Here is a 13,998-nt window from a genome sequence, read left to right as displayed (position 1 = left end):
GTGCTTTGGTGAATATTGGAAGTACATATGTTGCTTTATCTCGAGTCAGAACTTTATCTGGATTATACTTGATTGATTTTGATGAGACAAAGATTAGTGCAGATCTAAATTGTGTGAAAGAGTATAATAGGTTAAGAAGAGAATATGCTCCAAATTTACCTCAATATCCTTTATTTGAAAAGCTTGTGGTAGGTCGAAAAAAAAGATATGAGAAAAATTGTAGCGAGGTTGTAGAGAACAGAAAAAAACTAGATGAACCAGTAATTGTAAGCAAAAAGAAAAAGGATAGTATTGAACAGGTTGTTGGATTTCAGTTTGAAAACAGTTCTGGTGTCAACTGCTATGCTAATGTAGTGGTTAATGTTTTTTTTCTTCAAACTTTACAACAACAGATTGTTGAAAATCGGGATCAAAGATGTTGTTGTTTGTTGAATTCTGTCTTTGAGAAATGTAGCAGTGATAAAACAAAAATAGAAAGTGTTTCTGATATTCGAAATGTTTTAGACATATGTTCTGGTCTAAATCAATTTTCACAGAATATTCAGCAAGATTATCAGGAATTTCTAATGTATATGCTTGTTGTATTGCAAGATGAAGATATAGATATTGAAAATCTTTTTGGCCTTTCTTATAAATGGCAACATGACTGTGACAATTGTTTGTTTTCAAGTAGTACTGAAATAGACACTGAAAGATTTCTATATTTGACATTACCAGACTGCAAATCAGTGTCTTTTAATAATCTAGTTATAGAAGCAAATCAAAACATGGTCTGTTCCCAATGTAACTCTCAAATGTTCTCAACATTATTTATACAAAGATATGGACAGTATGTAATTTTAATGCTCCAACGATGTAGACCTGATGGAACAAAATTGACAACTTTAATTAAAAATGTTGTGGCTTCTCAATTATCAATTTCAGGAAGAACTTTTGTAACTGTAGCAATTATTTTCCATGATGGTCCTTCTACAACATCAGGACATTACACAGCTTATTTAAAACGTCCGAAAGGCTGGACTCATTGTAATGATACTCAATTGACTTTTAAACAACGTTTGCCTTTTGACTTACCAAATTCTTACCTAGTGTTTTTACAACCTAAATTTTAAGAAAAATAATTGGCCTATGAAGATTAGTGCTGTGAAAAAAAGGTTAGTCTGATGTTGAGAATTACTTTGTGAGTGAGGGTGATCAAGATTAAAAAAAACTTGTACTTGTCATAGATGTAGTGTAAGTGTATCACATAGTGAGTGATATGAGTATTACAGGAAATATTGATCATGAGTGAGGCAGAGGTGTTTTAGACTAGTTATGAAATGAAATGAAATGAAATGAAATGACATTTTTGATTCTCCTAAATAAGTTTCTTTTAATGGTATACAGCTCCTTGCTAAGATAAAGGATGAGCAGAGAGTCATCAGCATACCACATGACTTCCAAACAAAGGACTTTCCATATACTATTTGGCCATGTGGAAAAGTATATCAATCAAAAATGAGTATTTCGAGTAAATGTTGTTAATATATGTTTGTACATATGTTTACTTAGAGAGCATAAAAAAGAAGTAATAATGTTTTCTTACTTTGTGATTGTTGATATTTAGGTAAGAAATTGGTGTTTGGAAGAAAACATTTAAGATATGTTTTTTTCTAATTTTTACATTATTTATTGAAACGTTGTATGGGTTTTTTAAACACAATCTTTTTGATTGTGTTTTTTTTTTGCCCGCTGTCATATGATGAGTAGTATTGAACTCACTGTTTTTAGTGAAATTCAATATATTCTAAGGACAGCAAAATAAAACATATAACATATTTTACAAATTATTTTGTATTTTGTATTGTAAAATATATATTATAACTCAATTGTTTATTCTCTTCCACAGATATTATATTTATAAGGTAAGTAGGACAAACCAAAAACACTTTTACATCACTTTCTTACTTCTCTTTCTCTCTCTCCTTTCTTCACTCTCTCTCTTACTTCTTTACCTTTCCTCATCTTACTCCTCTTCCCTCATTCTACTTACTCCCCTTCATTCACCTTTACACTCCTTCTCTCACCATCAGTACTCTTCCTTCACCCTCACTCATCTTGTCCAACTCCCTCTTTCCCCTGTCTATCCCTCACTTGTCTTTCCTATCTTCCTCCATCACTACCCTTGCCTTGCTTGTTCCTCTGTGTCACTCACTACAACTGATTTACTCCCTCACACTCCATCACTCTCCCTCTGTTTCTCTCTTTTACTGTCTCTCTCTCTCTCCACCAGTCTTCCTTTTCTTTTCTCTCTCTTTCCATAAATCCTTCTCTCTCACTTACTTCTTTTTCCTTTCTCTTAATATGCTTCTTTTTCCATCACTCCCCTTCCCTCACCCTTATATCCCTTCGCTCACTGTCACTGCCCTTCATTCAATCTGAGTCTTCTTCCTCCACTTCATGTTCTCTTCTCTCTGCATCACTCTCATTCTATTTCTCCTGCACCCATTCCCTCACTCTCCCTCATACTCTTTCACTCACTTCATCCGTCAATCCCCTTCCCTAATTCCCCTTACCTCAATCCCTTTTGGTAATTCTCATTCCTTTAGTCTCTCACTCCTGTCACTCCATTTCTCTCTCCCTCTCTCCCTCTGTCTCACTCAGTCTAACCACTTCATTTCGTGTCAGTCACTTCCTCTCTCTCTCTCTTTCTCTCCCACTCTCTCCCTCTGTGGTTCTCCCTCACCCTTTCTTTCTTTCCCTTTCTGTTTTTTTCACTTCTACTTTCTTTTGTATTATTAAATAAATATTATAACTCAATTTTTTCTTGTCTTCCACAGATACTATATCTATATAAAAATATTCTATTAAGTTGTCATTATTTATAAGGTAAGTCTGACAAACAGAAAATACTTTTACTTCACTCTCTTACTTCTCTTTCTCTCTTTCCCATTCTTTAATCTCTCTCTTACTTCCCTTCCTCTACTCATCTTAGTCTCCTTTTCTCATTCTCATGACTGCCTTTCATTCACTTTTACAGTGTTTCTGTCACTATCAGAACTCTCTCTTCACCCTCACTCACCTTGTCCAACTCCCTCTTTCCCCAGTCTGTCTCTCACTTCTCTTTCCTATCTTCCTCCATCACTACCCTGGTGTTGCTGTATCGCTTAGTCTCTTCTCACTCCCCCTTACTCTCTTTCCATAACTTCATCTCTCATTCACCTTCACTCACTCCACTTCTCTCACTCCCTCACTCTGTTTTGCTCAGTTCCCTTCCTTTATTCCCTCCCTCACTCTCCTTTCCTCCATCTGCCTCTAAATATCTTCCTCTGTCTCAGTCACTATAACTGATTTATTCCTTCACACTCCCTCACTCTCCTTCTGTTTGTCTCTTTCACTGTTTCCCTCTCTCTTCACTACTCTTCCTTTTATTTTCTCTCTCTTTCTATAAAGATGCTTCTTTTTCAATCACTCCCTTTCCCTCAATCTTATATCCCTTCCCTCACTGGCACTGCCCTTCATTCAATCTGAGTCCTCTTCCCCCACTTCATGTTCTCCTCACTGTGCATCAGTCCTATTCCCTTTCTCTTGCTTGTATTCCCTCACTCACCCTCTCTCTTTCACTTACTCCATCCGACAATACCCTTCCCTTATTCCCCTTTCCTCATTCCCTTTTGCTAACTCTCATTCCTTTAGTCTCTCACTCCCCTTCACTCCATTTCTCTCTCCTTCTGTCTCACTCAGTCTAACCACTTCACTCTCTGTCACTCACTTGCTCTCACTCTCTTTCTGTCTCACTCTTTCCCTTTCTCTCTCTCCCTCACCCTTCCTTTCTGTCCCTTTCTGTTTCTTTCACTTCTACTTTCTTTTGTATTGTGAATTATATATTATAACTCAATTTTTTCTTGTCTTCCACGGGTACTATATTTATAATAAAAAGTACTAATAACTTATCATTATTTATAAGGTAAGTATGACAAACAAAAAATAGCTTTTCATCACTCTATTATTTCTCTATCTCTCATTCCCTTTCTTCACTCTCTCTTTTACTCACCTTCCTTTTCTTCATCTTACTCTCCTTTCCTCATTATCCTTACTCCTCTTCATTCACCTTTTACACTCCTTTTCTCACTATCAGTACTCTTCCTTCATTCTCACTCACCTTGTCCAACTTTGTCTTTTCCCTCTCTGTCCCTCTCTTCTCGTTCCTATCTTCCTCCATCACTACCCTTGTCTTGCTGTATTGCTCAGTCTCTTCTCACTTTCCCCTTACTCTTTTTCCTTTATATCATCCCTCACTCTCTTTCACTCACTCTACTTCTCTCACTCCCTCTCACTTTCTTTCCCTCACTCCATCCGTCAGTCCCTTTCCCTTACTCCTCTTTCGTCATTCACCTTTGCTGACTCCCATTCCTTTAGTCCCACACTCCACTTCACTCCATTTCTCTCTCCCTCTCTCCCTCTATCTCACTCAGTCTAACCGCCTTACTCTCTCTCAGTCACTTGCTCTCCCTCTCTTTCTCTCTCACTCTCTTTCTCTCTTTCTCTCCCTCACCTTTCCTGTCTTTCTCTTTCTGTTTCCTTCACTCCTACTTCATCCCTCAGTCCCCTTTCCTCTCTCTTAATCTCCTTCCTTCTCTCTCATTCCCTTCCCTCACCCTCATACACCTTCCCTAAGTGTCACTGCCCTTCACTCACAGTCACTACCCTTCCCCACTCCACTTTCTCCTGTCTGTATTTTTCACCCTTTCACTTTCCCGTTCCCTTTTCCTCACTCCCCCTCGCTCTCCTTCTCTCAGTCCATTCTTTACTCCCCTTCTCTTACTCCCCTTTTCCAAGTGCCTCCATCCCCTCACTCCATTTCTCTCTCCCTCACTTCCCATCTCTCACTTTCCATTACCCCCTTCCCTCACCCTCATACCCCTTCCCTCACCGTCAGTCCACTTCTCTTACCTTCACTCCCTTCACTCTGCTCTACTTCTCCCTTTTCATCTCTTACTTCCCTTCTCTGTCTCTGTTCCATGCTCCCCTTTTCTCACTCCTTCTCTCTCAATTTTCTTTTCTTACTGCCCTTCCCTTACTCTTTCTCTCCACTTACCTCACTCCCCTACCCTTAGTCCCCTTGTTTCAGTCACTCTTTGACTGCCCTTTCCTCACTCACCATACTACCCTTTCCTTACTCATTCCATCAATCCTTTCCTCCTTTTCACTCAGTCATTTCAGTCATTCATTTATACACTACACACTCATTCAAAAAAGTATGACACCGTTTTTAAAAGATATAGCTCTTCTTTGAGAAGTGAGGTTAGTTCTGAACTTTTTTTTCTTTTTTGTTTTGTATGTTTTTTAGTTTTTAAACAATTTTATATATTTTTTTGTTTAAAAAACAAAGTAAACAGGTAAAAAAAATTGTTCAACTGGAACAAAAATAATAAATGAAAAAAATTAACTACGGCGGCATACGTGCTGTGAGATCCTAATATCTATCAAGTCCACACTCTGCTCACCATAGCATAAAATTTCTTTGCAAACATTGCAACAAATGTGTACTTTAGAAAAATTTGGACGGATGTCCAGCACTCTTGAAGTGGGTGATTGTGCTGCCGAAGAGGTGGAGGGCACAGCAGGTGGAAGATCCCTGGCCAGGGCTCTAGTGCTCGCACGTGCATAATTATGGGGATGCACGTTCTTCACATGCCGTATCATCGTATAAATACTAAAGGAGTACTTCTTGTTGGGGTCTCCTCTTGACAATACACTCCCACAAATGGTACACGTTACCTTTGGAGCATTTACTTTCTTTTCACCCTCCGGAAAAGTAAAAAACTGCCAAATGAAGGAGTCCTTCTGCTTCCTGGAACGTTGGTCCTCTTCCACCACAACAGTCTCTGAGTCAGATGAGCTCTCAGGGTGCTGTGCTGCCATTTTCAAATACCTGTAGCAAAACAGAGGTCCTTCTCTCTGGAAACCAAAAGAGATAGTGAGGGAAGTGCGTGGAGTTTTTGAAGATTCTGGAACAGAAACTACTATTAACCAATCAAAAGTGTTGTTTTCATGTCACATGACGTTACGTGCGCGCACGGTGTGTGAACGTCGCATCATCAGCAGTGGATTGCGGGCGTGTGAGTTATAGTGAGTACAACTAACTATAACGGGGGAATTTCAATGGTTTTGTATGAGTGAAATGTTCAGCTAACTATAACTGGTGTGAAACCTATGGTTTTTTCAGTGAATTTCTAAGGTTTTTTAAATGCTAATTCCTAACTATAACGTGTGTGAAACCTATGTTTTTTTCAGTGAATATATATATATATATATATTTATATATATATATATATATATATATATATATATATATATATATTACCTACTGGCGGTCGCCAGTAGGTATATATAGTTAGGATTTTTTCTCTATGGGTTTTTTGAAAATTCTATGTCTAATAACTTTGGCGTTTGTGGACGGAATTGGCTGAAATTTTCAGGAAAATGGCACATTTTGTTTCTGAGCAGCCCCTGAAAATTGGGGGGGGGGTTCGTCCAGGGGGGGTCGAGAAAAAAGGGGGGTCCCAAAACGTGTTTTTAACATTGAGTTTTCCATAGGGCGGTTGGCCTCACTTTTAGCCCGAACGGCTGAATGGATTTGCACAAAACTTGGCAAAATTGTAGGGACTGGTAGCCCGATGTGCCTTTTGTAGGTCTCAATATATGTGCTACAGTGGATTCTGAGAAATTAACGTTTAAAAAAAGATATATATCTGTAACAGTGGACCGGGCAGCGCTCCAGGACGCGTACTTTTCGCGCAACGGAGCTTTGTGAAGCGAAGCTGATTGGTTCTCCGGCGTCTGTCAACATTCCAAACAGTCCGTAGCGGCCGCCATCTTGTCTCTCGGTAGGATCGAGAGACAAGAGGAGGCCAAAGCGAAGGGGCAAATGACCATAAGGGGGAATAGTAGATCCTCGCTGACCCCCTAGGTTTGATGTGGAGGTTTTAAAAGGGCCCCGCGGGGCAAAAAAAACCCAATAATAATAATAATCGAACGGCTGAATGGATTTGCACGAAACTTGGCAAAATTGTAGGGACTGGTAGCCCGATGTACCTTTGCTAGGTCTCAATATATGTGCTTCAGTGGATTTTGAGAAATTAACGTTCAAAAAAAGATATATATCTGTAACAGCGCACCGCTTCGCGTACTTTTCGCGTTACGGAGCTTTGCGAAGCGAAGCTGATTGGCTCTCCGGTGTCTGTAAACATTCCAAACAGTACGTAGCGGCCGCCATCTTGTCTCTCGGTAGGATCGAGAGACAAGAGGAGGCCAAAGCGAAGGGGCAAATGACCATAAGGGGGCATAGTAGATCCTCGCTGACCCCCTAGGTTTGATGTGGAGGTTTTAAAAGGGCCCCGCGGGGCAAAAAAAAAAAATAATAATAATAATCGAACGGCTGAATGGATTTGCACGAAACTTGGTAAAATATTAGGGACTGGTAGCCCGATGTGCCTTTGCTAGGTCTCAATATATGTGCTTCAGTGCATTTTGAGAAATTAACGTTCAAAAACAAGATATATATCTGTAACAGCGCTCCGCTTCGCGGAGATAAAATTATATCTGTATTACCTAGCTGTTGCTAACACCAGTTAGCGACGGCTAGTAGGAGATAGCGACCATCTTGGGCCCCACTTTGCATGTGAGTGATATTCATCACTAATGACATGCAAAGTGGGCATGCCAAGATGTTAGCGACTGGAAACAGTCGCTAACATCGCTATCTCCTATTATCAACTTTTGGAAATATTCGAGATAAGCGCGAATATCTCCAAAAAGTAACAGCTGCCCTGAGCAGTTCTTAGCCATGTTATCCAATGGGAGGTGGATAACATGGCTAAGAGCATTAGCTCGGTAATGCATGAATATCGCTGAGTTTTCAGCGATATTAATGCATTGCGGTCGTTTTTTATCGTATTTGCGATAAACCTTGATAATAGCAAGGTTTATCTGCGATAATTTCTGACGGTAAAAAAATCTTTGCAATGCATCGTTAGGGATAAATATCGCTTAACTTTGGTAATATGCCCCAACGTCTGTTAACGTTCGATTCGAAGGAAATCAGGAAGTGTTGAAAAACATTGTCTGCGCCATCTTGTCTTTTTTCAAATGCCACACTTTTGTCGTGCACGGCAGCCATTTTAGATGCCTTGACCAGACCCACTCTGTGGACGCTGTCGATCCTTAGCATGGCTCCCCACCCTCGCAAGCATCTCACCCAGGCAGTGGTCACCCCCGCTCTCTGTCTTATGCATGGGTAATAAACCTCCCCCCATCTGCGCTGCTCTTCCCTGAGAATCACACCCTGTGCCCGCCCGACACCTCCCTTTCGCCCTATTCACTACCGCACCCTCTGACACTCCTTTTCCTCTGTGTCCGATTGTCCAGGCCGGTCCTAGGCTATCAGCTAGCCCTGCAGATGTAGTTTATGGCCACAGCTGTAAAGAATCACCCCTCTTCAAAGGAGTTATAGTAGATCAAGGCCCACACTCGATGAGATCCGTCACAGCAGAAGCGTTGCTATTATCTGAAAACCATCCTGTATTGTGATTGGGGAGGGGACCGAGCGTGAAGCGGAAGATTCCAGGGATGACTCTTTGTACATCAAAGTTTTTACAATTATGTGTCACATTAAAAATATATAGCACTCCGACAAAGTAGTAAGATTATAAAACTTTAATAATTTATAAATATATACAAGAAAACAAAAATAGTAATAACATATAAACATTTTTAGGGAAAAACAACGAAGTAGCGGTCGGCTGTGCGAATAGTCCCAACGCAGCACAACGTCCAGATTTCCGGCGTGGGGCGTCGCGGGGGGTGGGTCATCAGTAGCAAACTGTTGTGCGAATAGTTCCAAGGCAGCAGAACGCGCCGAAATCTAGATGACACGAAAGTGATGTCTAGTAAGTTGCCACCCAGCAAATAACGGCGTGGGGCGTCGCGGGGGGTGGGTCATCAGTAGCAAACTGTTGTGCGAATAGTTCCAAGGCAGCAGAACGATGGCACCAAGGTGATGTCCAGTAAGTTGCCGCACTGGTTTTGGTATCCTACAATGCTGCTCCGAATAACGGCGTGGGGCGCCCCGGGGGAGGCGGCGTGAACGGGCCTCTCCAGGTGGAGTGTCATCTGTTGTAGTGGGGCGCCCCTTTACCGTTTCAGTTGCCATTCCGTCCGTTTTTGGTCCACTGTGTCAAAAGCCGCAATTCAGCTGAGTTGCGCCCACTCTTGCGGTGCAGCGATAGGCGGCTGTCACAGGACTCTCAAAATGGCGGCAGGCTCTTTCCTTTTTGGGCCTGGTCCACTGAAATGGCCCTGGGACACCTTGGAAATCGGACGCTTGTCTGCTAGGTCTTGGACCCCATTCTCGAAAGCGTCCCCTCCGCCTTGAGAATTCATCAAAAGTTTTGGGGGCCCCGACTCCTGCAGGCTTCTGGTGGGGAGCGGCTGCCATGATTGCTCACGGAATGACCACGAGGGAGCTACGAGATGGTGGTGCTCTCATGCTGACGCCAGTTTAGTCTGAAACATCCAGAAACAAGGTGGGGCTTTCATCGTTTGGGAAAAAAAAAAGTTTTCATCCAATGAAAAGTGTTGTTTTTAGGTCATATGATCAAGCCTTCCATCATTAGGAAACCAAAAGTAAAATGAACCAATGAAAAGTTTTATAAACAAGTCACATGACCTGTTATGCGGCATAGGGGATAAAATACGGAGAAAATACGTTGGCACGTGAGGCGGCGTCAGTAGCAGACCGATGTGCGAATAGGCCGAAGGCAATACAACGCGCCAAGATCCGGATGGCACCGAGGTGGTGTCCAGCAAGTTGCAGCACTGGTGTGGCCATCCTACAATGCTGAAAGTCGGCGTGGGGCGCCCCGTTGGCCTGTGAGTTTGCGTCAGTAGCGGACCGATGTGCGAATAGGCCGAAGGCAGCACAACGCGCCAAGATCCGGATGGCACCGAGGTGGTGTCTAGTAAGTTGCCGCACTGGTGTGGCCATCCAACAATGCTGAAAGTCGGCGTGGGGCGCCCCGTTGGCCTGTGAGATGGCGTCAGTAGCGGACCGATGTGCGAATAGGCCGAAGGCAGCACAACGCGCCAAGATCCGGATGGCACCGAGGTGGTGTCTAGTAAGTTGTCGCACTTCTGTGGCCATCCTACAATGTTGAAAGTCGGCGTGGGGCGCCCCGTTGGCCTGTGAGATGGCGTCAGTAGCGGACCGATGTGCGAATGGGGCCAAAGGCAGCGCAACAATATTTTCTGACTGACACCACAAGGCGCTGAGATGCCAAGATCCGGATGGCACCGAGGTGATGTCTAAGTTGCGGACTGATGTGCGAATGGGGCCAAAGGCAGCGTAACAATATTTTTTGTATGGAAGATACCACTAGGCGTTGAGATGCCAAGATTCGGATGGCACCGAGGTGATGTCTAGCAAGTTGCTGTACTGGTGTGGTCATCCTACAATGCTGAAACTCGGCGTGGGTCGCCCCATTAGCCTGTGAGATGGCGTCAGTAGCGGACCGATGTGCGAATAGGCCGAAGGCAGCACAACGCGCCAAGATCCGGATGTCACCGTGGTGGTTTTATAGTTGAGAGGCACTTCATCTGCAGTGGGGCGCCGAGATCCGGATGGCACCGAGGTGATGTCTAGCAAGTTTCTGTACTGGTGTGGTCATTCTACAATGCTGAAAGTCGGCGTGGGGCGCCCCATTAGCCTGTGAGATGGCATCAGTAGCGGACTGATGTGCGAATGGGGCCAAAGGCAGCGCAACAATATTTTCTGAAGAGAAGACACCAAAAGGTGCTGACATTCCAAGATCCGGATGGCACCGAGGTGGTGTCTAGCAAGCTATGCAGTTGAGTTGTGTGCGCACTTGCGGCGAATAGGTCGAAGGCAGCATAACAATGTTTTTTGAATAGAAGACACCACAAGGCGTTGAGATTCGGTTACCACCGAGGTGATGTCTAGCAAGTTGCCGCACTGGTGTGGCCATCCTACAATACTGCTCCGAATAACGGCGTGGGGTGCCCGAAGGGGGGGGAGCCGGCGTGAATGGGCCTTTCTAGGTGGAGGCTCGTCTGCTGTAGTGGGGCGCCCCTTTACCGTTTCAGTTGCCATTCAGCTGAGTTTCGGCTGCTCTTGATGCTACAGCGACAGGCGGCTGCAAGAGGACTCTCAAAATGGCGGCCTGTTCTTTGGATTTGGGCCTGGTCCACTAAAATGGCCCTGGGACACCTTAGAACTCGGACGCTCGATTTTTTTTCCTTTCCTGTACATGCAAAAAAAGGTAAATGCCCGGTACGTTACACGCTTCATCTGCCACGATGAACTCTCCAGAGGAACCGAAAAAAAATATAGTTGTGGTAACTATACCATGCATCGTCATATGGAGAGGTGGCACCAATTAATTATAGTGCTGCATAAAAGAGAGATTTGGAGGAGAACCCCTGACCTGCTAGTACATTCATCAAAGAAGTGGCACTGAGAGCTTCAGAGGCAAGGGAAACGGTCCCAAATATTTAGAAGAACTTTGGAAAGATTAAAATGACATGTTTAGATTGTGGCAAATTAATTTCATGTGGACAGATGAGTGTTACTCTAATAAATACAGCATATGAACATCATCATAGTCGATGGTTGGTAGAGACATTTTGACTATATCCTGGACCTGCCCGTCCTCGCCCAAAATGGCGCCGGAATAAATGGGACTCGTAACTCCTTGTTGTGTACTGGTTGCAGAACCTTGAAATCACGAGATACGTATGCAGTTTTGAAGCACATGGCGGGCGGGGACGAGAATTGATTGACTATTTCGACATCCCTATTGATATTAAGTTCTGATGTGTTATTGATTACTGTACTGTTGAAAGTTCGAATTAACGTCACCCATGGTACTTGCCCGCAAATGTATATCTAGATAATTTTATTGTAACTGGCCCTGTCGTATTTTAATTATAAAATGTACGTCCACCGATTCCGTAACTGTTAGACACCTTAGTTCTTGCAACCTAATGGCCCGCCCGTTACGTTCCTCTACAGTGTAAATGTCTATTCATCATATACGATTACAGTTTGCTCTGTGGCAGGCCCACGTGGTTATAGGCTCGTATTTGTATAATGAAATTTTCACAATAAAGGTTTTTAAAAGAAAACATGGTAGTAGTATATACATTGGTAAAGTTTTTAATAATAGTGACTGTTTTAGAATCATTAAAAGGCAAGTGAAATAAAGCAGACCAATTACATGAAGGGTAAAAGGTATAATACGAAGGAACGCAGTAAAGATAAATGGTCAAGGGCTGTTGTGTTTTCTATTCCTGCAACATAAAGTGATCAATAAGAATCTCATATTCAGGCGTATCGGCGACTAAGACAGCAGGTCGACCCTCTTTTGCTCAACGGCTCCGTCATGGGACGAAGAAACGCTCTTTTTCTCGAAAAAAGAATATATTTTACTTGCAGGACAGTTGTAAAATTTCCGGGAAAGTACATTAGCCTGGAACATTATAACATATATTTAAGAAAAAATAATGTTCGGAAGTAATGAAAAGCGTAATTTTTAGGTCATATGACCAAGCCTTTCATCATTACAATAAGAAAAGTAAAATGAACCAATGAAAAGTTTTATTAACAAGTCACATGACTTGTTATGCTTACGTTACGCGCTGCGCGCCCCGGATGACTTCCGGATGCGCTAACGCGGCGCGTCATATGACGCATTACGCGACAACGCAGGTACAGAATATAGTCAAAATGTCTCCACCAACCAGCGGTCGGAACACAACCCCTTTCAGCAGGCTAAATAGTTCTGTTAAATGACAACAGAAGGGACAGGCAACAAGAACCATCAGTCAAAGAGGGGAGGGCTAGTTCTTCTCTACCGGGTTACATTGGGGCGCTACCGGAACTGATCGAATTGGTAGTCTACAGTGTTTCTGGATGTTTCAGACTGAAGCTGGGGTTAGCATGAGAGCAGCACCATTTCGTAGCTCCGTCGTGGTCATTCCGCAACCAATCATGGCAGCCGTTCTTTATCGTTATTTTGGGCGGGGTGGGTGGCGGAGCCGAGCTGTTTTGCAGCCATCATTGTGTGGAGTTCAGTTCATCTCACTAGTTTTGTATTTGTCATGAGGGGTTGTTCCTAATGTTTCTATTTTAGCGAGGTCAAAAAGAGATCCCATTAGTGGCCTACTGATTTTGCTCGATTCCTTTTCTTTTTTTTTACACGATTTTTCGTTATCTGCAAAGACTAAACAGAGTATTGCGACTCTGTGTTTGTTTGTAAATAGAGAATGAACCAAAGAGAACTAATTCTAAAACAGTAAATACTTGGATAACAATCAATCAAATGGAGAGAGAAGCAGGCACGACGGATTACAACGGGGGCAAAGGCCTGCGTTAACTACCTTTCACTATCTGCAAAGAGAGAGTACTCCTAATAGAAATGAGGGGGGGGGCACCATTCAAAGCAGATCAGTGTGCATAAACACGAAAATGTTTTCACTTACCACGTACTTGACATTCGACAGCTTATGATATTTGCTATTAAAAAACCATTGAAATTCACTGAAAAAACCATAGGTTATAGACCATATATAGTTAGGAATTAGCATTTACAAAACCTTGAAAATTCACTGAAAAAACCATAGGTTATAGACCATATATAGTTAGGAATTAGCATTTAAAAAACCTTATTTTACTCACACAAAACCATTGAAATTCCATATATAGTTAGTTGCACTAACTATATATCGCGCACCCGCAATCCACTGCTGATCATGTCACATATTACATCATTCATGACATGGTCAGTGACATCACTGATGACATCACTGATGACATCTCAAATGACATCACTGATGACATCACTGATGACATCTCATTTGACATCATTCTTGTGCTAATACGATAAACCTCTTCAGACTCTAATATAACCTTAGATACACTCAGTGTATACAGACACTCAC

The sequence above is a fragment of the Lissotriton helveticus genome, chromosome 4_1 (assembly GCF_964261635.1).
Source record: "Lissotriton helveticus chromosome 4_1, aLisHel1.1, whole genome shotgun sequence".
NCBI lineage: Eukaryota > Metazoa > Chordata > Amphibia > Caudata > Salamandridae > Lissotriton > Lissotriton helveticus.
Note: the sequence above shows the minus strand (reverse complement) of the source record.